This window comes from Mobula hypostoma, chromosome 18 (assembly GCF_963921235.1).
Source record: "Mobula hypostoma chromosome 18, sMobHyp1.1, whole genome shotgun sequence".
Classification (NCBI taxonomy): Eukaryota; Metazoa; Chordata; class Chondrichthyes; order Myliobatiformes; family Myliobatidae; genus Mobula; species Mobula hypostoma.
Genome location: NC_086114.1, coordinates 11,581,532 through 11,608,954, shown reverse-complemented (window position 1 = coordinate 11,608,954; position 27,423 = coordinate 11,581,532). Strand labels below are relative to the sequence as shown.

The 27,423-nt window shown below is 40.8% G+C and overlaps 1 protein-coding gene across 4 annotated transcripts in view; it reads right to left on the bottom strand.

The window, feature by feature from the left end:
- The window catches only part of hmg20a (high mobility group 20A), a 92,234-nt gene that overhangs the window by 46,591 nt on the left and 18,220 nt on the right, over positions 1 to 27,423 (bottom strand). For 3 of the 4 annotated variants that reach the window (XR_010020856.1, XM_063070445.1, XM_063070447.1), the window contains exon 2: positions 3,028 to 3,092. The exons of the other annotated variant lie outside the window; for it this stretch is intronic. The gene's annotated coding sequence lies outside the window, so the exon portion shown is untranslated. The remainder of the gene's footprint in view (positions 1 to 3,027; positions 3,093 to 27,423) is intronic. 4 annotated transcript variants of the gene reach the window in all.

Genomic DNA, 27,423 nt, shown 5'->3' with positions numbered 1-27,423 from the left:
AAACAGGGTCTCCTTCTCCTGACCTCCAGAGGGGAATGTAGCTTAAATGCACCTGTGAATGACCGCACATTAAAGCAGTCAAACCACACAAAGAATGTCCACTTAAACACTGGGGGTGTGGTGGAGAAGGCGTGACCCTAAGGATACAGACTAGTCAGGAAATGTAGTAATTCAAGACTACAGCAGTAAACATCTGATCATGGTTTGTAAGTTCTCTGACCCTATACTGCCTCAGACTCATAATGAAGCATCAATTATATCCTTTTTAGTCCATAATCGAAAAGGGTTGTGACAAGAACTAACATTTTCTTACAATGTCGTCATAAGTTTCACAATTGGTTGAAATGTTTGAATAGCTTATACTGAAACTGGTCAAAAGCACGAGGTATCTCATTCCAAAAGAATGCCACAGAGAGTTTCAACAGGACAAAAGATTTTACTGCACAAATAGTTTCTGTACAGCAGCAGCACAGAATGAGCAGATTCTGCTTGCTCACATCACAGGAATGCACTGCAGGACTATTTACGGCTGTTAAATATTTACCAGTGGACTCCTAGCAGCACTGAACAGGTGCTCTGTGCTAGGAATTCAGATCAAGTATTTCACACACATCACACGGAGGAGACAGTGGCAAGGAAGAGACGGCCCACACTTTGAGACGGGGTGAAACTTGGCAGCATCTCAAAGATCTAACTACATGTAAGCAAGGTGAAGCAATAGCTTTTATTGTGACTTTCCAAAACCGATTAAAATCAGACATCTGTTATGATTGTCAACATCCAGAATAATTAGAAAGGTGACGAATATGCAGAAAATGAGTTACAAAGTTGTTTGCTTCATACATCTCATTAACAAAATATTTTCCCAAATTAAGAGCCGACATATCAACATGATACATGTATCACCCCCACTTGTCTGTCAACCTTTAGGTGATCATTAGTTTTGAACAATCTTTTACAGATAGGGGTAAATATCTGTAATCCAAACCAGTCATCCACTGCAGAAAACAGATACAGGTCAACAATACCCTTGCCAGTAAAGCCAACAGGACCAAAAGCTTCCAAAGGAAATAGGAATGGCGATAATGTGAATTTTGGTGTTTGGGACTAATGAATAAGAGATGCAAATAAAGCAGTAAAACATAGTACCCCCAAAGGAGATCATCACCTGAATAAATTAAGTGTTCAGTCTCCTGAGATGCATCATTACTCTGAAGGTTGTATCATTTATATGCATAAACTTACAGGTGCCTTTGAGGATTGGCTTCCCTGCATTTCCTGATGCAAATATTTTATTTCATTTTGCAGGCAGGTGAGATCACAGCAGAAAACAAAACGGAGAAAGCTCCAACATCTACACTTCAAACTGAACCATTATTTTACTACACAATTTCAAATGTGAAACAGGAATTGATTTCCAAGTATAGTGAAGACTGCACAACATTACAGCATGGAATCAGGCCAATGACATATTTCCACTAGTATGAAGAAATATTTAAATTTCTCAAGGTTTGATAACAAATATATTGACAATTAGAATCTATGTTTAGTTATGGCACAATCATTAAGGTTTTATTTGTATTCATTTTTGAGATCAAGACATTGCTGACTTTGAACTGAAGGTGGTATATGGTAGCATAGTGGTTCGCATAATGCTTTATAACAGCCACAATCTGTACTCAATTCCCACCTCTGTGTGCAAAGAGTTTGCATGGTCTCCTCATGATTGTGTAGATTTCTTCAGGGTACTCTGGTTTTCTCCCATATTCCAAAAATGTATAGATTAGTGTTACTAAGTTGTAGGCATGCTATCTTGGCATTGGACCATGGTGACAGTTGCAGGTTGCCACCTCCCCACCCCCCCAAACACATCCTCAGACTGTGATGGTCGTTGATATAAAGGACACATTTCACTGTATGCTTTGATTTTCAATGCGCATGTGACATATAAAGCTAATCTTTAGATCTTTACCTTTAATTGCCTTATTAGAATAGAGTCCCAGAGTTATACAGCGCAGAAACATGTCATTCAACCTAAATCCACAAAAACTTTCATTTACCTATTTCACAAAGCTTTAAAAAGCCAACTACTTTAGTTGGTCTGGAGTCACATATAGAGCAGACTGGTCAAGGCTGATTTCTTCTACTGAACAATATTTGTGAACAAGTTAGGTATCGTGACAATGTAGTAGTTTTGTGGCTGTCATTACCAGTGTTATTTTTTACAACTCCAAATTACTAATTGAACAAAAACTCCACATCTGCTCTGGTATGATTTGGATTTAGGTCTTTGAACCGAATCTAGACTGCCAGACGGTTAGTCTGATATCTCAATCACTGTGCCAATCAAGTGTTCCATTGAAAGGCAGGTATACCAGAGTCTAGCATTCATACAACAGTTTTCTTGTTTCTTGAATTCAAGTACTAAAGTACTCATTAACTAATCTCCAATGCTTATTTACCTGATGAATTTGGAACTCGATGACAATCATGCATCACTACATGACAGACAAATCATTTAAGGCAACAAAAAAATCTAAAGGCTCCAATTGATCATCAAGGGCTATCATATTTACATCAGCTAGCCCCACATTCATAGGAGTGTCTGGACCTGCAAAGCCTAACATGCAGCCGGACCTTTTCCATAACAGACACAATGTTGAAACACTAATGATTTTGTCTGCAGCCTACTGGAGGGATAAACGAACATTTAAATCACTGATGCTTTCAAGGCAATGTCACCAAATGGCATATAGGGATTGAAACTTGGACTTCCAAATCTGTACAATGGAGAGTAGGGAGCCTTCTCAGGTTAAAACTGTCTTTTATTTTCCACGAACAGATCATGTATTAAAAGGTACAACATTTATTCCACAATTAACAGACTCTATATGATTAATGTGAGCCAGAAAATGACCACCATCAGGCAATTTGTCAGCAGAGCCAAAAAAAAAATCAGTTATTCAATTTACTCCTGAAATCGCGCACTTAAAGTAGGCATAAAGTAGAAAGTATTCAGGAACTCACGTCCGGACACCATAGACAGGCAAATGTCTGCAGAACTACTATCTACTGTCAATCCTTCCAAAGACCTAGGGAATTGAAAAGAACAACAGAAATACAACATGTTGCCACTTTGCTGACAGAAACTGTAATTATATTTTCAATTTACATTGAATAACACCCAATTGTGAGGACACCCATCAATCACACAGCACAACATGAAAGCATGAAAATATTTCTCCTTCAGAGAGACTGATCTTATGAAATATTAATCATTTAATGCATTCTAATGTTTGCGGTAACAGTTTTGAGGGACCCAGCAGAATTAGACAAAATGTGTACAGAATCTAAGTTTTAAAATAATACCTTTTTGAAATAACAAAAGGAACAATATTTTTACCTCCAAATATTTTAAACTATTGATAATCAGATACAAATACTGTAAGGACAAAGAATGGCTTAAAATTTGCAGGGGTAATTTTAACCTCAAAGTAAATCACCTGAATTGCTGCAAACGTTAACTAAAAACTGAAAGTACTGTAACTTCTTGGGTCAGAAAACATCTGTGAAGAAACATTAATTCAATCTTCTTGTCCATGACCTTCTCATCAGAACTGGATAAACTTTTCTTCCTCATCAGAAGCTGCCTGACCTGCTGAATATTTTCAACACTTCCTCACTGGGAATAATAATTGGGCAAAGTTTTGAATCTGTTCCAGTCCAAAAAGCTTCCTACAAGGCAAAATAATTTTGAATCTTTTCCAGTGACTGGGAACATTTACATCTTGTATATTTGCAAAATAAGTTGTGATATTTTTCATTCAGGTCGCCAATTGAGTACATAAGGCATCGAAGCATAGCAGCTTGGTGTTTTGAGCAGTGGCCAATCAGCGGCTGGAAGCAATTGGCAAGAACAAATAAAAACAAGGTAGGGGCAAGTGGAGAGGCCATAGTTGAAGCAAACAGAGTTAGAGTGGTTATTTGAGGCTTTCGCTCTTTGAGGCTTCAGCAAGGAGAGGCTCGTTTGAGAGAAGGCAATTAACTGTAGGAAGATTTTTTCCCCCCCAATTTATTTATTGTTTTGTAGCGATGTGCTACACACAGCGCTAGAATAACCACACGGAGTCAGTGAGTTAGAGTTGCGATGAAAGAGATTTATTCAAACTTCGCGGCCCGCTTTAAAGCCTTCCCGTTCCCGCCCTCCCTGGGTGGGACTACTGTGGGGAATGCATATTCCCAGATCCTTTCTGCGCGTGGGATTTTCCCCCTGCTGGTGAAGATGGCCTGGCGCCCTTTTTGCTGCCGGCCCTCTGCCTGCGCGCGCTGTTTCGTGAGCCGGTTCGTGGGTGCCAGAAAGTGGGTCGCCACAGTTTCCTCCTTTATATTTGCACAGTTAGATCAGTAGGGATGCCAGGCAGGAAAGTTGAATGCTCCTCTTGCATGATGAATTAAGGCAGGAAACCTCCAGAGTCCCTGATGACTTTACCTGCATGAAGTGCATCCAACTGCAGTTTCTAACACTCTGCATTAAGGAGCTGGAGCTGGAACTGGATGAACTCCGTATCATTCAGGAGGCTGAGGGGTGATAGATAGGACATATAGAGAGATAGTTACACCCAAGGTGCAGGACACAGGAGACTGGGTAAAAGGGGAAAGAGGTTAAACAGCCAGTTCAGGATACCCTTGTGGCCATTGCCTTCAACAACAGGTATACCAATTCGGATACTGTTGGGAATTGGGGGCGAGGAGAGATTACCCAAGAACAATTGGGACTTTTGCACTGAGGCTGACTCTGTGATTCACAAGAGAATGAGGAAGAAGAGGCGAGCTGTCGTGACAGGGAATTCGTTAATTAGGGGAACAGAAAGAGGTTCCGTGAAAAGAACAAGATTCCCAAATGGTACGTTACCTCAAAGGTGTCAGGAGCTGGGACATCCAAGTCCAGTCCTCAACATTCTTAAGTGGGAGGGTGAGCAGCCAGAGGCCGTTGTCCATGTCAGTACCAATGTCATAGGTAGGAAGAGTGACAAGTTTCTGCAAAGTCAGTTCAGGGAGTTAGGTGCTAAGTTAAAGGACAGGAGCCTTAAGGGTTGTGATCAAGATCAAGTTTGCTACCCTTACCAGAGCAGCAGACAGATAGTGGCGAGGTTGTTGAGGTAAGACCTCAGACAAAGTCAGGAATCAAAAGGTTGAGCGTGGGGCGACTAATGTTCTGAGCTGTGTATACTTCAATCTCAGGAGTATTGTAGGAAAGCAAATGAGCTCAGGGTATGGATCAACACATGGAATTATGATATTGTAACCATCAGTGAGACTTGGTTGCAGGAGGGGCAGGACTAGCAGTTCAATATTCCGAAGTTCCATTGTTTTTGACGGCACAGAGCAGGAGGGATTAAAGTGGAAGAGATGGCTTTGCTATTTAGGGAAAATCTCACAGAAGTGCTCGGTCAGGTCAGACTGAAGAACTTGTCCAGTCAGGCTTAATGGGCGGAACTGAGGAATAGAAAAGCTATGACAACATTAATAGGGCACTACTATAGACCACCAACAGTCTGCAGGATTTAAAGGAGCAAATTTATAGAGAGATTGCAGACTGTTGCAAGAAACATAAGGCTATTATAGTAGGTGACTTTAATGCTCCACATAGTGACTGGGGCTCCCATGCTGTAAAACGACTAGGTGGGATAGAGCTTGTCAAATGCGTTCAAGAAAGTTTCTTTATTCGGTACAGAGAAATCCCAACGTGACAGTGTGTGATACTTGATCTCCTATTAAGGAATAAGACAGGGTAGTGAACAGAAGTTTGTGTAGGGGAACATTTTACATTAGTGAACACAATGTCATTAGTTTTAAATATGGAAAAGGATAAGTCTCGTCAGCAGGTTGAGATTCTAAATTGGAGAAAGACCAATTTTGATGGTATCAGAAAAGATTTGGTACGTGTGGAATGGGACAGGCTGTTTTCTGGCAAAAGTGTTCTTGGTAAGTAGGAGGTCTTCAAAAGTAACATTTTGAGAGTACAAAGCTTGTAGGTGCCTGTCAGAATAAAAGGTTAAGATAACAGATTTATGGAACCTTGGTTTTCAAGCGATATGAGGCCCTGGTTAAGAAAAAAGGAGGTGCACAGCAGATATAGGCAGATAGTAAGAAATGAGGTACTTGTGGAGTATAAGAAATGCAAGAGAACACTTAAGGAGGAAATCAAGAAGGCTAAAAGAAGATACGAGGTTGCCCTAGCAGATAAGGTAAAGAAGAATCCCAAGGGATTCTGCAGCTATGTTAAGAGTACGAGGATTACAAGGGAGAAAACTGGTCCTCGAGAAGATCAGAATGGTAACACTGGACAACAAAGATTTTGCTTTCTCAGTACTTTTGGGTATATATGATTTTGGGCTGCTGATCATGAAAATCACCATGAATTTCCCTATCATGCACCATTTTTTTGAAATTGCCTATATTTGTTCATTCATTATTCAAGTCAAAATAACTATTGCCAAGATTAAGGAAGGCATTTTTGTTGGTCCACAAATTAAACAGGTCATCAATGACAGGCAATTCGAAGAACTTCTAAAGGGACCAGAGAAAATCACATGGAAGGCATTTAAGCAATTTGCTGAAAATTTTTCTTGGCAATTACAGAGTACCAAACTACGTGCAGCAGGTTGACAGCACACTTCAAGTATACAAAACCATGAAGCTCAACATATCACTAAAGATTCACTTTCTGCTTTCCAATTAGACTTCTTCCCTGCAAATCTTGGCGCTGTCACTGATGAACATGGTGAAAGGTTTTACCAGGACATTGCAGACATGGAGAAACAGTATCAGGGCAACAGGAATTCATCAATGCTGGCTGATCATTGTTGGACAGTTAAGCGAGAAGCCTCAGACACTGAGTACAAATGAAAAGCATCAACAAAACATTTTTGGCTTAGGTGAACAATTGCAAAGGGTCAGCACAGTTATTCAGTTAACGGTGGTATCACGGTAGCATAGTGGTTAGCACAACGTTTTATAGTACCAGCTACCCAGGTTTAATTCCACCGCTGCCTATAAGGAGCTTGTACATTCTCCCCATGACCACATGGGTTTACTCAGGTGCTCCGGATTCCTCCCACAGTCCAAAGGTTACTGGTTGGTAGGTTAATTGGTCATTGTAGATTGTCCCATGATTAGGCCAGGATTAAATGGGGGGGATTGTTGGGCAGCACAGCTCGAAGAGTTAGAAGGCTGTATGTCGATAAATAAGTAATAAATAAATTAAATGCATTATATTGCATAAAAGTTTATTTCTTGTTTTGCAAAATTCCTAAGTGATACAAGTAATTTGAAATTATATTTGTGTTCAACTTCAAGCAGTCTATCATAAACAAAAAAATTCTGAGGTTACAACACTATCAAAAAAATTTGTTGTCCAATGCAATCAGTGCGAGGAACCAAAAAAGACGGGGGAGATCGTGAATGGATTTTTTTTTGCATCTGTATTTACTCAAGACACTGACACAGAATCTACAGAAGTGATGCAAAGCAGCAGTGAGGTCATGAACCCTATAAAGATTGTGGAGGAGGAGATGTTTGCTGTCTTGAAGTGAATTACAGCGGATAAGTCCTTAGGGCCTAACAAGGTGTACCGTCAGACTCTGTGGGAGACAAATGCAGAAATTGTAGGGGCCCAAGAAGCAATAGTTAAATCATCCCCAGCGACAGGTGAGGTACCAGAGGATTGGAGGATAGCTAATGTTTAAGAAAGGCTCTAAAAATAAATGAGGAAATGAATGATAGTTGATGAGCCTGACATCATTACTGACAAAGTTAATGGAAGGTATTCAAGGGACCTGATATATAAGTATTTGGATAGACAACGACTGATTACGGATAGTCAGCATGACTTCGTGCGTGATAGGTCCTGTGTAACCAATCTTAAAGAGTTTTTCAAGGAAGTTACCAGGAAAGCTGATGAAGGCAAGACAGTGGAAGTTGTCCACATGGACTTTAGCAGAGCATCTGACAAGGTGCCGCATGGGAGGTTGGTGAAAAAGGTTCAGTCACTTGGCCTTCAAGATGAACTAGTAAGTAAATTGGATTAGATATTGGCTTTGTGAGAGAAACCAGATAGTGGTAGTAGATGGTTGCCTCTCTGAATGGAGGCTTGTGACTAGCAAAGTACCACAGGGATCAATAGGTCTGTTGTTGTTTATCATCTATATCAACGATCTGGATGATAATGTGGTTAACTGGATCAGCAAATCTGCAGATGACGCCAAGATTGGCGGTGTAGTGGAAAGCGAGAAAGAACATTAGCGCTTGTAGCGGGATCTCAACAAGCTGGAGAAATAGGCTGAAAAATGGATGATGGAATTCAATGCATACAAGTGTGAACTGTTGAACTTTGGCAGGGCCAACCAGAGTAGAACTTACACAGTGAGTGGTAGGGCACTAAGGAGTGTGGTAAAACAAAGGGATCTGGGAATATAGGCCCATAATTCATTGAAGGTGGCGGCACAGGTAAATAGGGTCCTAAAGAAAGCTTTTGGGACATTGGCCTTTATAAATTAAAGTACTGAGTGCAGGAGGTGGGATGTTATATTGAAATCATATAAGACATTGGTGGGGCCTAATTAGAAGTACTGTATACAGTTTTAGTTACTTAGCTACAGGAAAGATATAAATAAGATCGAAAGAGTACAGAGAAAACAAGGGTGTTGTCAGGACTGGAGGACCTGAGTTATCAGAAAAGGTTGAATAGGTTAGAACTCTATTCCTTATAACGTAGAAAATAACAAGCAGGGTGGACAAAGGATAGGCAGTGGATGCCATTTACTTGGATTTTCAGAAGGCATTTGATAAGATGCCAAACATAAGGTTGCTTAACAAGATAAAATCCTATGGCATTACAGGAAAGATACTGGCATAGATAGAGGAATGGCTGACATGAATGAACGGCAGGAGGCAGTGAATGGGAATAAAAGAGGCCTTTTCTGGTTGGATACCAGTGACTAGTGGTGTTCCTCAGGGCTCAGTATTGGGACAGCTACTTTTCACATTGCTTGTCAATGATTTAAATAATGGAACTGATAGCTTTGTGACAAGGATTGCGGATGATACAAAGATAGGTGGAGGGGTAGGTAGTGCTGAGGAAGCAATACAATTGCAGCAGGACTTAGACAAATTGGAAGAATGGGCAAAAAAACTGGCAGATGCAATACAGTGTTGGGAAATGTATGACAATGCATTTTGGTAAAAGAAATGATAGTGCAGACTATTATCTAAATGGGGAGAAAATTCAAACATCAGAGGTGCAAAGGGACTTAGGAGTCCTTGTGCAAGGTTCCCAGAAAATTAATTTATAGGTTGAGTCTGTGGTAAAGAAGGCAAATGCAATGTTGGCATTTATTTCAAGGGGAATAGAATATAAACGGAGATAATGCTGCACCTTTATAAGACAATAGTCAGGCCACACTTGAAGTATTGTCAACAGTTTTGGGCCCCATAACTCAGAAAGGATGTGTTGTCATTGGAGAGAGTCCAGAGGAGGTTCACAAGGATGATTCTGGGAATTAAGGAGTTAACATATGAGGAGCGTTTGGCAGCTTTGGGCATGTACTCACTGGAATTTAGTAGAACGTGGGGGGAATCTCATTGAAACCTACCGAATGTTGTTAGGACTAGATTAGGTGAATGTGGAGAGGATGTTTCCTATGGTGGGGGTATCCAGAACGAGAGGGCACAACCTCAAAATTGAGGGGTGACCTTTTAGAACAAAGGTAAGTAATTTTTTTTATATATAGCCAGAAAGTAGTGAATTACAGAGGCAAGAAGGACTTTTTTAAACCAGGGAATCTGTGGAATGCTCTGTGGTGGAGGCAAACTCCATGGGTATTTCTAAAGCGGAAGTTAATAATTTCCTGATTGGTCAGGGCATCAAAGGATATGGCATGAAGGCAAGTGTATGAGGTTGAGTGGGATCAAGGATCAGTCATGATAGAACGGCGGAGCAGACTTGATGGGCTGAATGGTCTAACTCCGCTCCTGTGTCTTATGGTCTAAGATTGAGGGGAGATGTGATAGAGTTATACAAAATTATGAGGGGCAAATTTTCCAGCAGGCACTTTTCCACTGAGGTTCGGTGAGGCTACAACTGGAGGTCATGGGTTAAGGGTAAAAGGTAAAAAGTTTAAGGGGAACATAAGGGGAAACTTCACTCAGAGAGCATGAGAGCGTGGAACGAGCTGCCAGCGCATGTGGTGCATATGTGTTTGATTTCAACACTTAAGACAGGGGTTCCCAACTGTTTTTATACTATGTACCCCTACAATTAATCAAGGGGACTGTGGGCCCCAGGTTGGGAACCCCTGATTCAAGAGAAGTTTCGATAGGTACATGGATGGCAGGGGTATGGAGGGCTGTTGGTGTAGGTCGATAGGACTAAGAAGTTTAAATGGTTCTATGTGGACTAGATGGTCCACAGGGCCTTTTTCTGTACTTGTACTTTTCTATTGCTCTATTTTTCTAAAAGCCAATAGCATACAAATACACTACCCTTGCTCCTTCCTTGTTTTTGTTTCTCTCTTTTATCTATTTCCCTCAGAGTTTATGCAATAATATAACCTTTTGCCTGAACAGAACTCCAGTGATTTGTATTGTACATCTGTAAGATTAACAATTTCTCAAGGTCTGAACATCCAAGTTACCATTTATTCCAACTATCTTCAACACTATTTTTAATGATGTGTCCAAAAGACATAGATAAAACTTTGTTTCTAATCTTGCTTGGCTTCAAAGCTCACATTGAACAGCCATGGCAAATTTTTTCCCACTCACTTAGCTTTCGCACACAATTTACCTTACCTTAGATATAAAATTCTCAATCCCTTCAATACAGGTGAAAAATCGCCCTTGTCTCACCCAACTATTACAAATTATAAAGCTATTTCCCATCCTACAGTATTCATTTCTGAAACTTGTACACCCTATATCACACCCATTACACCTTTAAAAAAAACGTTTGCTACCTAACCCAAGTTAATTTAGCATTTGTGAACTTATATCAAAGCACAGGATTGTGAAAATCACTTAGACTCAATGCATCTCAGCTATAGTCAATTTCTGAAATGTCGATATGTAAATGTTATTTTCATAATTGAAAAATTTATGCAAAATAATTATGTATAAACATTATTCCATTAAATTGGATGCCATCAGTTCTCATTTGTCCTGTTAGTGCCTTATATTTTTAAATCTCAGAGCCCAAAGCACCTTATAATATTAAAAAATGTTCACTTATATAATACCTTTCATAAACTCAGGATGCAACAAAAACCTTTCACAGATACGATCTTAAAAAAAACGAAGTAAACTCAACCTTGTAAAACCATATGTCTTTGGCAGTGCCAGCATGGCTACACTGTAAGAGTACAACCTTAACCACCCAATTACAATTAACAACCTATTATGCACATTAGTTACATTGACAGCTACTCTGTACCTCGGTGGTATTAAATCTGATTCTGATTCAGTGATCCAGGCTGATAATGAGCACTGAGGAAATTGCAGCAAAGTTTGCAAATCGACCTCAGATATGTTACTGATCACACTGTGTTTTATTTTCAGCTCCTACTAATGACATCAGACTGTTGTGTTTCCTTTATCTTTTGAACTAGTTACTTTCCAGATGTTTGTCATTAAGTGCATTCCTGCACATCTTTTGCCATCACTTTGTCCATTATATTTTGTAATTCTCACAACTGCTCACAGTTCTCATTATCCCCAACAGCCTGTAGTTTTACTATTCACTGCCAAGTTTATTTGAGAAGCAGAAATGTTGTAATCCTTTCCCCTTCAAGTGCAAATGAGTCAACAATTTCAGAAAGAAAAATGCTCATATCGAAGACTCGTTCATAACTTCAACCATTCTGCTTGGCAAAGATGGGCAGATGGAGCAAAAGGGAAAAAAGAAAAAGATTCGGCCACAAATACGTAGAAAGATTTTCAGCTACTCTCCTTTTTTTTTACCAAGTTCTAGATTTTATGGAGTGACCAATACTCGTGCAACTGCAGTGCCTTGAAGAAGTATTCACCCCACAACTATTTTCACATTTTACTGTCTCATTTCCCAAATTTAAAATATATTGAAGTAGGCTCAAAAAATCATACTAAAATATATTTTAAATTGTGCATCATGTCAAATCAAAAGGTTCAAAGAAAAATTCCAAAACCTGTCAACAGTTTACTAAAAATTAAAAACAAAAATTGTGAGGCTGAAAAGGTATTCATCCCCTTTCTAATTACTTCCCCAGGAGCAATATGTTACCCTATTTGTTGATATTTAATATTCATCAGTATTTGTTGCTGTAAAAAATAGGAGGATCACCTGTTTTCAATGAATTCATAAGAATAAATGCCACCTCTTTCTGTAATGTCCAACAGTAAGGTAGACTTTCAACAGACCAAACAAAAATGAAGACAGAAAAAGCATCAAGGCAAGTCAGGGAAATGATAATAGAGAAGCACTCATTTGGGGAACATACTTCGGAGCTCAGTGCAGTCGATCGTGAAAAAGTGGAAAAAATACAAAAAGCACAGCCACACTGCTTAGATCAGGCCACCCCTCGAAACTTAGTCACAGGAGAAGACTGGTACTTCTAAGAGAGGTATGACACCAACAGTCACTTTGAGTAAGCTGCAGAAGTCAGTGGCTGCAACTGGAGATGAAGTTCTTGTCCATAAAGACTTTGCAAACGGTCACTTAGAAGGCTCAGTAAAGATGTGGAAGAAAGTCTTGTGGTTGGATGAGATGAAAATACAAGTTTTTGGCCTCAACATTAAACAGTACAAGTGGTGTAAATCTAATACTGCACATCAGCCATCCCCACTGTAAAGTAAAAGGCATCCATTAGTCTTGCGAGACCATGGATCTGCGCCTGGAAAGTCTTCACACTCCAGGGCGCAGGCCTGGGCAAGGTTGTATGGAAGATAGGCAGTTGCCCATGCTGCAAGTCTCCCCTCTCCATGCCACTGATGTTGTCCAAGGAAAAGGCATTAGGACCCATACAGTTTGGCACCAGTGTCATCGCAGAGCAATGTGTGATTAAGTGCCTTGCTCAAAGATACAACATATTGCCTTGGCTGGGGCTCGAACTCACGACCTTCAGATGGCTAGTTGAATGCCTTAACCACTTGGCCACACTGTGAAGTATGGTGGAGGCTGCATCATGCTATGGGGATGCTCTTCAATAGCAGGGACTAGAAATCTGGTCAGGATTGATGGGAAGATGAATGCTGCTAAATACAGAGAGATCCTAGATAAGATCCTGCTAGCCTCTGGCAGAAAGCTTTAAACTGAGGAGGAAGTTGGTCTTTCAGCAAAACAGCAACTCAAAGCACACTGGCAGAGCAACAAGAGGGAGGCTTCAAATGAAGATAATTGATGTCCCATTGCCTCCAGACCTTAACCTGATTGAACATCTCTGGCAAAACCTCAAGATTGCTGTTTGCTTCCACTCACCAACTAACATGACACTGCCTGAGCAATTTGACAAGGAGGAATGGGCAAATACTGCTCCATCATTTTGTGCAAAGCTAACAGGGACTTATCCAAAAAAGCCACTGGCACTAATAGCTATGAGAGGTGGTTCAACTAAGAACTGAGCAAAGGGGCATATATACTTTTGAACTGCTGGCATTTCAGGTTTTGAATTTTTACTTTTTCATGCTTTACAGTTTTCTGTTTTTGGGCTCTACTGTGAAAAAAGGAGCACGTGATGTGCAAAAAAAAGACAATTCTCAGTTAAACTGATCAAAATCCCTGGTTGTAGTACTGATTTATGTGAACAAAGGGTTGGGGGTTGAATACTTTTAGAAAGCATTGTATATTTACCAGTTCTGATGAAGGGTCTCAGCCCAAAACGTCGACGGTACTCTTTTCCATAGATGCTGCCTAGCCTACTGAGTTCCTCCAGCATTCTGTCTGTGTTGCCTGGGTTTCCAGCATCTGCAGATTTTCTTTTGACTGTATACCTTGACATAGCTCAACAGTGGTACCTGACCCTTGGGATTCCTCTACATACCATCAGGGCATCCAACTACACAATTCTATGTCAGTGATTCTTAGCATAAGATCAGTGTGCTTGCTCATTTGTTTAAATGAGGATTCCTGGCCTCTTAAGAAACATTAATTACTTATTTTGTTTCAATGGGTTGATTATTTTGTGTTTCAATTATGTTAAACAATGCACATTCCATTAATTTCTGCTGAACAGATATGCAATATCTGTACTCCACTGTATGAATGACATTACTGTTTTTAAAAAGACTCTGAACATCAGGCATATTTCAACATTTATTAACAAGTCATAAATCTCCAATCTTTGTCACCCATCAAAAAAAAAATCATTGGATCTCAGGACAGGGCCTCAATATTATACCACAGGACAACTGCTTTGTTACAGCTCAATGGACACCACTTAGGTATAGAAGTTCAGCTCAAAAGGTCAATTTTGGCTCAGGTACTTGCAATCTTTAGGTGGTGGCCCCAAAATTTCATCAATTAAACTCAATGACAAAATATAATATTAATCCATTATAAAAGTCAATGCAAAAAACATAGCAAGTTCTGAGTCAAATAACTTGGGAAGCTTAAAGGAACTTCTAAAGATTACAATAGATGAAATCCCATGGATAACAAAACAGATCCTCCTCAGGTTATGAACCGTAGCCACAAACAGAAGATACCTGCAGCCCACAGCAGGTTCATGCCATTGATCCGCCAAACACTTATTGGTATGTACAGTCTGTATACAAGTCAAGCCTTCATAAGCTGAGGATGTCCTGCTAATTTCTTACTTTACTTTATTGTCGCCAAACAATTGATACTAGAGCGTACAATCATCACAGTGATATTTGATTCTGCGCTTCCCGCTCCCTGGATTACAAATCAATAGTAAATATCAAAAATTTAAATTATAAATCATAAAGAGAAAATAGAAAGGGAAAGTAAGGTAGCGCAAAATAAACTGATAGGCAGGTCCGGATATTTGGAGGGTACGGCACAGATCCGGGTCAGGAGCCATTCAGCAGTCTTATCACAGTTGGAAAGAAGCTGTTCCCAAATCTGGCCGTATGAGTCTTCAAGCTCCTGAGCCTTCTCCCGGAGGGAAGAGGGACGAAAAGTGTGTTGGCTGGGTGGGTCGTGACCTTGATTGTCCTGGCAGCACTGCTCCAACAGCGTGCAGTGTAAAGTGAGTCCAAGGACGGAAGATTGGTTTGTGTGATGTGCTGTGCTGTGTTCATGATCTTCTGCAGCTTCTTCCGGTCTTGTCTTCATATGATTACATTCATTCCCAGCACAATAATGAGGGAATTACACAAGCAGAGATGCCACTTTTCAGTAGAGACATTAAACCATGGCCTCACATCCTATCTCAGTGAGATCAAATGGTCACTATTTCAAAAAAGTGCATGGGAATTATTCTCGGAGCTTCAGACAATGCTATCTGATGTCTAAAACAATTAGAATATCTGGTTGGTATGACACAGCTATTTGAGTGAGTTTGCAAAGTACATACTGGCAGCCATGTTTCTGCACGAAAACAGAAGTGACAATTTAAAGTTACTTAACTGGTTGCAAAATACTTTGGAATGGTCTGAAAGGATGCATAAGGCATTAAATATTTTTCCTCCTTTTAAACCTGGATAGGGAGAATTTGGAGTCCAGCAGATCAAAGACACCATGCCGTCCATTCCAAGGTCCCCTGCACATTTGCCGCAAATGGTTCGTGACAAAGCGTAGGAATGTCTATCAGGGTGGGTCTAGATTATCCATCTCGCACTCTAAGTGTGATCAACTAATTCACTACTTGTAAATTAAATCCAGAATCTCATAGGTTTGTGTGGTTCACTGTATTTCTCTCTTCATAGGCAGAGAAGCTAGAAGAAACCATATCAAGTAGCTTCTGAAACTATTTGTAAAGGTGTTTGGATCCTGCCACAAGAGCATGTCACCAGAGGAAAGACGATGACTCAAAAGATGGACAACTTCATTTAATACTGTTTTGACAACAGTGATCCCAATTTAAGTACCCACACAACATAGATTTTTAATTTCTCTCAAGTTGCAAGTAATCAAACTGAGAGAATAGTCAACAAATCGAAAAATAGGTAACTACCAATCTGCTTGCCTTACATGGGTAGTTAAAAAAATCCTCAAATCGGAAACAAAACACATGACATCAAGTCACTTGGAGCATAATGATGTGAAGAAGCAGAGACAATATAGATTTATGGAAAGGAAATGACATACATGTATGACTTATCCAACTGATTAAATGGCAAGGGGTGGCAGAAATCAGTGGGTATGATGTAAATGGATTTTCCTGCCCAACACAACCGACTACCGCCTCAGTAATGAGATATTGACCAGCGTTGATCATAGAAACCATAGAAAACCATAGAAACTACAGCACAGAAACAAGCCCTTTGGCCCTTCTTGGCTGTGCCGAACCATTTTCTGCCTAGTCCCACTGACCTGCACACGGACCATATCCCTCCATACACCTCCCATCCATGTATCTGTCCAATTTATTCTTAAATGTTAAAAAAGAACCCGCATTTACCACCTCGTCTGGCAGCTCATTCCATACTCCCACCACTCTCTGTGTGAAGAAGCCCCCCCTAATGTTCCCTTTAAACTTTTCCCTCCTCACCCTTAACCCATGTGCTCTGGTTTTTTTCTCCCCTTGCCTCAGTGGAAAAAGCCTGCTTGCATTCACTCTGTCTATACCCATCATAATTTTATATACCTCTATCAAATCTCCCCTCATTCTTCTACGCTCCAGGGAATAAAGTCCTAACCTATTCAACCTTTCTCTGTAACTGAGTTTCTCAAGTCCCGGCAACATCCTTGTAAACCTTCTCTGCACTCTTTCAACCTTATTTATATCCTTCCTGTAATTTGGTGACCAAAACTGAACACAATACTCCAGATTCAGCCTCACCAATGCCTTATACAACCTCATCATAACATTCCAGCTCTTATACTCAATACTTTGATTAATAAAGGCCAATGTACCAAAAGCTCTCTTTACGACCCTATCTATCTGTGACCACACTTTTAGGGAATTTTGTATCTGTATTCCCAGATCCCTCTGTTCCACTGCACTCCTCAGTGCCTTACCATTAACCCTGTATGTTCTATGTTGGTTTGTCCTTCCAACATGCAATACCTCACACTTGTAAGTATTAAACTCCATCTGCCATTTTTCAGCCCATTTTCCCAGCTGGTCCAAGTCCCTCTGCAGGCTCTGAAAACCTTCCTCACTGTCTACTACACTTCCAATCTTTGTATCAACAGCAAACTTGCTGATCCAATTTACCACATTATCATCCAGATCATTGATCTAGATGACAAATAACAATGGACCCAGCACTGATCCCTGTGGCACACCACTAGTCACAGGCCTCCACTCAGAGAAGCAATTCTCTACCACCACTCTCTGGCTCCTTCCATCGAGCCAATGTCTAATCCAATTTACCACCTCTCCATGTATACCTAGCAACTGAATTTTCCTAACTTACCTCCCATGCGGGACCTTGTCAAAGGCCTTACTGAAGTCCATGTAGACAATATCCACTGCCTTCCCTTCATCCACTTTCCTGGTAACCTCCTCGAAAAACTCCAACAGATTGGTCAAACATGACCTACCACACACAAAGCCATGTTGACTCTCCCTAATAAGCCCCTGTCTATCCAAATGCTTGTAGATTCTGTCTCTTAGTACTCCCTCCAATAACTTACCTACTACTGACGTTAAACTCACCGGCCTATAATTTCCCGGATTACTTTTCGATCCTTTTTTAAACAACGGAACAACATGAGCCACTCTCCAATCCTCCGGCACTTCACCCGTAGACAGGGACATTTTAAATATTTCTGCCAGGGCCCCCGCAATTTCAACCCTAGTCTCCTTCAAGGTCCAAGGGAACACTCTGTCAGATCCCCGGGATTTATCCACTTTAATTTTCCTCAAGACAGCAAGCACCTCCTCCTTTTCAATCTGTACAGTTTCCATGGTCTCACTACTTGATTCCCTCAATTCCATAGATTTCATACCAGCTTCCTTAGTAAATACAGACGCAAAAAACCTATTTAAGATCTCCCCCATTTCCTTTGGTTCCACACAAAGCCGACCACTCTGATCTTCAAGGGGACTAATTTTATCCCTTACAATCCTTTTGCTCTTAATATACTTGTAAAAGCTCTTTGGATTATCCTTCACTTTGACTGCCAAGGCAACCTCATATCTTCTTTTAGCCCTCCTGATTTCTTTCTTAAGTATTTTCTTGCACTTCTTACACTTCTCAAGCACCTGATTTACCCCCCTGTTTCCTATACATTTCATACAACTCCCTCTTCTTCTTTATCAGAGTTGCAATATCCCTTGAGAACCAAGGTTCCTTATTCCTATTCAATTTGCCTTTAATCCTGACAGGAACATACAAACTCTGCACTCTCAAAATTTCCCCTTTGAAGGCTTCCCACCTACCAATCACATCTTTGCCAGAGAACAACCTGTCCCAATCCACGCTTTTTAGATCCTTTCTCATTTCTTCAAATTTGGCCTTTTTCCAGTTCAAAACCTCAACCCTAGGACCAGATCTATCCTTGTCCATGATCAAATTGAAACTAATGGTGTTATGATCACTGGAACCAAAGTGCTCCCCTACACAGACTTCTGTCACTTGCCCTAATTCGTTTCCTAACAGGAGATCCAATACTGCATCCCCTCTAGTTGGTCCCTCTATATACTGATTTAGAAAACTTTCCTGAACACATTTTACAAACTCTAAACCGTCTAGACCCCTAACAGTATGGGAGTCCCAATCAATGTATGGAAAATTAAAATCCCCTACCACCACAAATTTATGTTTCCTGCAGTTGCCTGCTATCTCTCTGCAGATTTGCTCTTCCAAGTCTCGTTGACTATTGGGTGGTATGTAATACAATCCCACTAATGTGGCCATACCTTTCCTGTTTCTCAGCTCCACCCAGAAGGACTCAGTAGACAAGCCCTCTAATCTGTCCTGCCTGAGCACTGCTGTAACATTTTCCCTAACAAGCAATGCTACTCCTCCACCTTTCATTCCTCTGCCTCGATCACATCTGAAACATCGGAACCCTGGAATATTAAGCTGCCAGTCCTGCCCCTCTTGTAGCCAAGTTTCACTAATTGCTACAACATCATAATTCCACGTGTCAATCCACGCCCTCAACTCATCTGCCTTCCCCGCAATACTCCTAGCATTGAAATATATACACCTCAGAAGATTTTTACCAACACTCACAACCTTTCTATCAGCGGATTTGCTTAAACTTTCAACATCATGTATTTTCACCCCAGCCACACTGTCAGCTCTGGCACTCTGGTTCCCATCCCCCTGCAAATCTAGTTTAAAGCCTCCCCAATAGCACTAACAAACCTCCCTGAAAGGATATTGGTCCCCCTGTGGTTCAAGTGTAACCCGTCTCTCTTGTACAGGTCCCACCTGCCCCAGAAGAGGTCCCAATGATCCTGAAATCTGAAACCCTGCCCCCTACACCAGTTCCTCAGCCACTTGTTCCTCCTCCAGAGCATCCTATTCCTACCCTCACTGGCACCTAGCACAGGTAGCAATCCTGAGATTACCACCCTTGAGGTCCTGCTTTTCAACTTCCTACCAAGCTCTCTATACTCACTGGCCAGGACCTCTTCAATCTTCCTTGCTATGTCATTGGTACCAATGTGCACCACGACATCTGGCTGGTCACCCTCCCACTTCAGAATGTCATGCAATCGATCAGAAACATCCTTGACCCTGGTACCTGGGAGGCAACAAACCATCCTGGATTCTCTGTCACGACCACAGAACCTTCTATCTGCACCTCTAACTATCGAGTCCCCTATCACTACCGCTCTCCTCGTTTTCCCCCCTCCCTTCTGCACTGCAGAGCCAGACTCAGTGCCAGAGATCCGGCTACTGCAGCTAGTCCCAGGTAAGTCATCCCACCCAACAGTATCCAATGCGGTATACTTGTTGTTAAGGGGAATGGCCACAGGGGAACCTTATATCCTTTCTGTGGAATTGAAGTATTTTGCAGAGAGGATGGCATTTTTCCAATACCTTGAGATACCAGTGGGGTATCCAACTATTCAGAATCTATTCCAACAATCTGGCTGAGAAAATTATATGTAATATTTACAGGTTTGTAGTTGGCACGAAACTAAATGGAAATGGGAGTAGTAATGAGGATGCAGAGGCTTCAAGGGGATACAGCCAAGTTAAATAAGAGAACAGTATCATGATACACAAGACATTAAATTGAGATTCTATGTGGTCTCTGAGGAAGATACAAATTTCAGAGCATGCACAAAAGGAGAGCCATGGTCCCAGAGACTTGGCCAACATTTATGCCTTGAGCAACATCACTGGTACGGACAGTCTGGTGATGATCATATTGCTGTTTTACAAATTTTCTTTGTGTGACTTGACAGTTCATTTTCCTGCATACAACAGTACTACGAGACAACCCAAAGTTATAAAAGGCACTACAGAAATTCTTTTGATACACCAGCCTGAATTTGGGGTCAAAAATGTTGGCTGAAGAATCTTGATACTTTTTTTTTGTAAAGCTTCAGCTCCGAACATCTGAAAAAATAAATTCATTTCTTCCCAGAGTGTGACACAATTATAAATTGTACCGCTTCAGAAATTTGACAGGATACTTACTTGCATTCACAGTTCGTTATATCAAAATCTGGTTGGCTTCATCAAAAGTAAACGAGCTTAGGGTAGGAAAGAACTAAAGTTAAATGTCTGAAATAGTGCCTGAGGTTAAATTTTTCTTGGGTTCCAAAAGTAGCAGCTGCAGCTGTAGAAAATGAAGTTGCTCCTGTCTGTTCTTTAATAGTCCCAAAAAGAACTTGCGTATATTTTTTTTAAGTGTTCTCAAATGCAATTCATCCATAACAGGGGTGTCAGGGAGGGGGTAGCACCTCTGGTGGAGGAACATGGCGTGTCCTTTTCAGGGCGGTCAGTCCACCTTTGGTTCCCCACCTGGCACTCAGCTCTCACCTGTGGCTCCTCGTAGCTGTTTGCATGCGACAGCAGCCACACCCCAGGCAACGGTTTCAACAAGCCAGCTAAACCAGGTGAGGGTAGCCGATGGGTCTCAAACCCTCGGTGAGATAGGGAGATGTCTATCCCAGCATGTGAAGATAGACCGGTGGATTGAGCGTACAAGACCAACGGAAGGTCCAACGGTCAAGAAGGCGGTCTCTGCAAGTGTCGTGGAATGTGTAGAGCATGACAAGACACAGAAGATGTCCTGGTCATCCACTGCGCCTAGTTCCATCTCCAGCCGTCTTGACTCTTGTCTTGTCACTGGATCCAGATGCGAATTGGGAAGAGAGAATGAGGCTGACGCTGCGCAACTCTCCCTCACTTAAATCCAAATCAAGCGCTAGTCTCGACACCATCAATAATTGTGTCGAGGTCTTCATCGACGATGACGATAGATGAACAACATCCATAACAGATTACAATCAACTTTAGTTGGTCCAAATAATCCAACAGAAAATTACCAATATCTTGTGTGTATAAATGTGGTACTGGCTTTTACTTTACTCACTGGGCAACTCTGGTGTTCATTATTTAGAAATGTGATCCAACTCAAGCTGCTGTTCGTTCAGCAAAACATCAGACAATGAACTGGCATTCAGCCAAAACCTTTTCTTAAACATACAAGGTTTAGTAGTCTGAATATTCAACAACCGTACGTAATCAATAGGTTGATTAGTGCAAATTTATTGGATTTGTTGTGTCAGTTTTGGACATACTTCCAAATTAATTTTGGTTATCTTTTTTGATTCTGCAGGCATTTTTGACTTTAGAGACAGTATTCTGAGGGGAGTGAAGACTCCAATGAGAAGAGTCATGTACTGCTGTGGTTTCCAAACAATACTGTACATCCAGACACATCTTTAGGACATCATCCACTTGTGAAATTCAATTTCATTTGGATGGGGCAACAGCACAGTAATTAGTATTAACCAGACAGTCTGTCGGAGAAACTCTGCAGGTCAAGTAGCATCTGTTGGGGAGGGAAGGGGAGGAATTGTCAACACTTCAGGTCAAATTCCTGCATAAGGACTGACAATGGAGAAGCGGGATGGCTAATATAAAGAGAAGGCGGGAGTGGAGAGAAAGGAATCCAAAGTGATTGGTGGACAGAGGAGGGGTGCAAGTTGCTGTGCCATGTAGGGAGGAAGGGGGAAAAAGTTGAGAGGCAAAAGCAGATGAATGATAGATGGAGGCAAGAAAGTGAAAAGAGCAAAAAAAAACAGATGAAGCAAGGTGAGGGGAAGGGTGAGTGAAAACTGGAGACAACTACAGGAATGAGAAAAGCAGGAACATTAAAAGCTCCCAGTGCTGGACTCTGAAAAGTAAATGTGATGAGAATGGAAACCATTAGGTGATAGGTTCAATGGTTCAATTTACTATCAGAGAATGTATACAATATACAACCTAAAATTCTTACTCTCCATTGACATCTTCAAAACAGAAGGAAAACCCCACAGAATGAATGACAGAAAAAAACGTAAGAACCCCCAAAACTATTGCACCCTCCCATGCACAAGCAGCAGCAAGCAGCACCAACTCCCCCCACAACGGGCTTTTGACAAAAAAAGCACAACAGCATCTCTTCCACCTCAGGTGACTAAAGAAGTTCGGCATGGACCTCCAGTTCCCCAAGACCTTCTACAGGGACACCACTGAAAGCATACTGACTGGCTATATCACTGCTTGGTATGGGAACTACACCAACCTTGATCGCTGGGAACTGCAGAGTGGTACGGATAGCCCAGCACATCTGTGGAAGTGAACTTCCTTCTGTTGAGGACACTTACAGCTGCAGGTGCAGAAAGAAGGCCTGGAAGATCATCGGGGACACCAGTCACCCCAACCATAAACTGTTTCAGCTGCTTCTGTCTGGCAAACACTAGCACAACATTAAAGCCAGGACCAACAGGCTATGGGACAGCTTCTTTTTACAAGCCATTAGGCTTTTAATTTCACATATCTGTCCTTTTCAACAAGTCATAACGCAAAGAATTTTACTCCCTCACATTTTGGGATGGATGTAAGATTTAAACATATTCTAAAATTCTTATTCTAGCATAAAGCATGAGCATTCTCACCACCCACCATGCAAGCAACAGTAAAGTGCCCAAAGAGAGGCCACGGTACATCAAAAACTAACTGTTGATTCCAACATTTTGACATCCCTCAGGTTCTCTTTCTCACTAACAAGGGTGAGGCAGCTATCACTTCCACAGTGACAGGGGAGACAAAACAAGTCACTGTTTCGATATTACAGTCACATTCTGAAGTGTTGCTTTTTATTTTAAGCTCCCCAACGAGAGTGAGAGAGAAAACAATCACCAAGTGCAGAGGCCTCCAACAGCTGCTCTTGCTGTTGTGGCTCTGGTTACACTTCAGTTCGCGACACCATCAAGAATTCGTGTCCACAGGGCCGTGCAAGGCTGCACCCCAAAGGTGCCCGACTTCAGGCCAAACCTGGTGGTGAATGTTAGTTAGAACTGTAACCAAGAAGGGAAGGGAGATGAAAATGGGAGAAGTGCGGCTGAGGGCAAGAAGAGAAAAGGAATGAAGCAGTGCATAGAGGTGGGAAGAAAAGCTAGGAGGAACTGCCCCAGGCTCCCAGCTTTGAACCTGACTTTGAACACGTGTGGAGTTGCAAGTTCTCTCCACGCAAGGTTTATTCCCATATCCCAACAGCTTTATAGTAGATTAAGTGGTAAACACAAATTATCATACTGTTGGCAAATGGCAAAAAAGAGAAATAATGGTCATGTGAGAGAGAGGAGAAATTGGGGTTGATGGGGTTTGTTCATTGGGAGCTGCTCTGCACATAATAGGCTAATTGATTGCATACTGTAATAATTAAGTTAATAATATAACACCAACATGTCAGATGATGACAATATAACTTATCTGCCAATGAAGAAAACTCAGTCTGCACAATCTGAAACTGTAAAGTGTTGATGTGGAAGCCTTATGACACAGAACCACATGTTTATCGGTCTAGGAACATCAACAAATACATTTAATTTGACAATTTACATTTCCCAGCATTCAATTCATAAATTATGCCACAAAATCCTCATTTCGGAACTTTATCTGTTTGTTTCTGTCTTTTACTCTTTCAGGAAAAAAATTCCTCAATTTTCTGAATGCAAATATTTTCCATCAACCCCTCTCCAGTTGTTCTATCAGTCATGTTGTCTAACAGGTTCCTTACTTAGTAATCTGGAGAAAAATTGTTTTTCTCTATTAATTGTGACCATTCCCCTCATTAACAAACATGTTTACGAAATCTTTCCTCTGCTTCCTTTGTTTAAAGAAAGCAGCCCCATACCACCCAATTTCTCTACTGCATCTTCCTTTAAAATCATTGAAGTATTTGTGTAGGAGTGTACACAACAAGAAGAGGTAGAGAGAAGAAATCGTTAAAAGAACTGGAGGCCTGGCCTTATGCTCACACACTTTACCATCACATTAAGGATACACCTGTGCTCTCCTTGTGAATGCCCTTGCATTTGGTTTTTTTAAGGCCTCTACATGCCCTTCTACTCCCATTAAGGGGCATCTTTCCTTTCATGCAACCCCATAATAGTTTATTTTTTATTACAAAGCATACAAAAGGAACCTAAAAGCTAAATGGGCACAGGAGTCAGGATCTCAGCAGCTGCAAAAGAAAAAGGACGAAATACAAGACACCCTACTGAAGGGCAGTGAAATCTATGACCTTGCAGAAATGTAGTGGAGATGATAACAAACAAGCAGCAAGCAACAAAGGCCAGTTCTAATCAAGCATTCTGATCTTTCCTAGCAATATAATCTACAGTCTAGGGAATTCTGAGTTGTTCTGAAAGAATGAGGAAAAGGCAAGAACTCATCAGTATTCTAAAGATTACAAATATCACATTTGTGTCACCAAAATTGTTGTAAGCTATTGTTCATAAAGACATACATGGCACCTAGTAACTGAGAGAATGTAGGTATATAAAGATTGTAGAAAATTGTGCAATTGTTATTAACACGTCTGTCATTGACAGCTAGTACAGACGGCATCATTAAAGTATTACAACAAAACCCAATCTTATGTTGACCTGATGCACTAACAATGGTGCAATATTGTTAACATAACTTATCCATTTTGTCAGTGTGACACCAACAACAAGGAACTAGGTACAATAACTGCAAAAAGATTTAAAATTATTCAGCCAGTGAGTTATGTATTCAAAAGCTCCCCACAACGACATGACTCATTCATCCGTTAAAAAATGTGAATTTGGTCTGCATGCTTCAAACAAGATACCCACCCAATGGGCCATGAAATAATGCAGGCCCTCAGTGTGATGTCTGTGGTTCAAAGGGAAACAATAACTTGAAGCTCATTAAAAATCAAGAACATTAAATGCTACTTTTAAAAATCATTTTCTTTAGCAGCAATGATACAAATGGAAGTTTTTAAACCAGTAACTTTCGGTACTTTCTGCACATCTTTCTTGGATACTGTCAAATAACACCAACCCTAATTGCTGACAATAATCTGATCCATTCCTTCTTGCAATCAACGCAATCAAGGATGGTCTATAGATCATAGTCTCCAGAGCCTTGTTATTGCTGGGTGGGTAATGGGGGCAGGGAGCAGGCTGATGCTTTTTGCTGGAACAAGTGAGGGGAGGGGTGATGCTTTGCTGCTGCTTGTGCGTGGGAGGAGAAGGGGGATTTGGGAATCTAATGTTTTTCTGCCATTCATTCTTTGTTGTTTTTTTACTCCTTGTTTTGTGGATGTCTGCAAAGAATAAGGATTTCAGGTTGTACTCTGATATTAAATTGAATCACTGAACCACCTCGGCTATTCCCACTCTGCCCTTTCCTGTTGAGCAGAAGTTTTAAAAAATTGTGTGTGTGTATATATAAATATAAACTTAGTTTTTGTTAAGAGATCCCTGTACATCTCTAAATTTCTTCAATTTGTAGGTATTATCCAAATGACATTTTCTTTAATAACATTTATAATGTATTATCACATTTTCCAGATAACAGGTGCAGTCTTTGAATACACTAGAGTCAGCCTTATGAGTTCAATGTTTTCAAAGTTTATTATTAAAATACATATGTCACCATATACAACCCGGAGATTCATTTTCTTGTGGGCATACACACTAAATCCAAGAAACACAATAGAATCAATCACAGAACAGACAAAAAAAAATTTGCAAAGGATATCAAAATGTGTAAATACCAGTAGATGGATAAGCAAGCAATAAAAAAATATCGAGAAAATGAGACTAAGAGTCCTTGAGAATAAATCCAAGGCTTGTGGGAACAATTCAGTGATGGCGCAAGTGAAGTGGAGTGAAATTATCCCCTCTGGTTCAAGAGCCGGATGGCTGAGGAATAATAGCTGTTCCTGAACCTGTTGGTGTGGATACTGAGGTTTCTACCTTCTTCCTGATGGAAACAGTGAGAAGAGAGCACAGCCTGGGAGGTGGGGGTCCTTGATGAGGGATGCAGCTTTCCTGTGGCAACGCTCCGTGTAGATGTGCTCAACAGTGGGGAGGGCTTTTTATCTACACTGTTACACTTTTATCTATAATGGATTTTGTGGAGGCTAAAAACCCAGCAAGTATACATAACTTACGTCGATGACAAGGATGCAAATAGCAGCCAAGAATGGAAACACAGCCATTAGTGACAATGAATGACATGAAGAAGCAATTGATTACATCACTGTGTTGATAGAAGGGACTGAAGCTCATGATTAACTGCAGCATATCTGAGGTGCAGATATGAGCGTGAAGAGCGGAAAGAGAAGTAATATTTCCAAAACATAATGCAATTCAGACAAACTTCGTAACTGGGCAAGAGAAACTCTTTAGGGAGCGGTGTCTCAGAAAGGCAGCGTCCATCACTAAAGACCTCCAGCACATAGTGCATGCCCATTTCTCACTGTCACCATCAGATAGGAGATACAGAAACCTGAAGGCACACACTCAGTGATTCAGGAACAGCTTTTTCCCCTCTGCCATCTGATTCCTAAATGGACATTGAATCTTTGGACACTACCTCACTTTCTTTAATATATATTATTTCTGTTTTTGCACTTATTTTTCAATCTATTCCATATATGTAATTGATTTACTTGTTTATTTATTTTTTTCCTCTCTGCTAGATTATGTATTGTATTGAAATGCTGCTGCTAAGTTAACAAGTTTCACGTCACATGCCAGTGATAATAAAGCTGATTCTGAAAACAGTCTAATCCATGGCCAAAAATACACTCAGACCCCACTT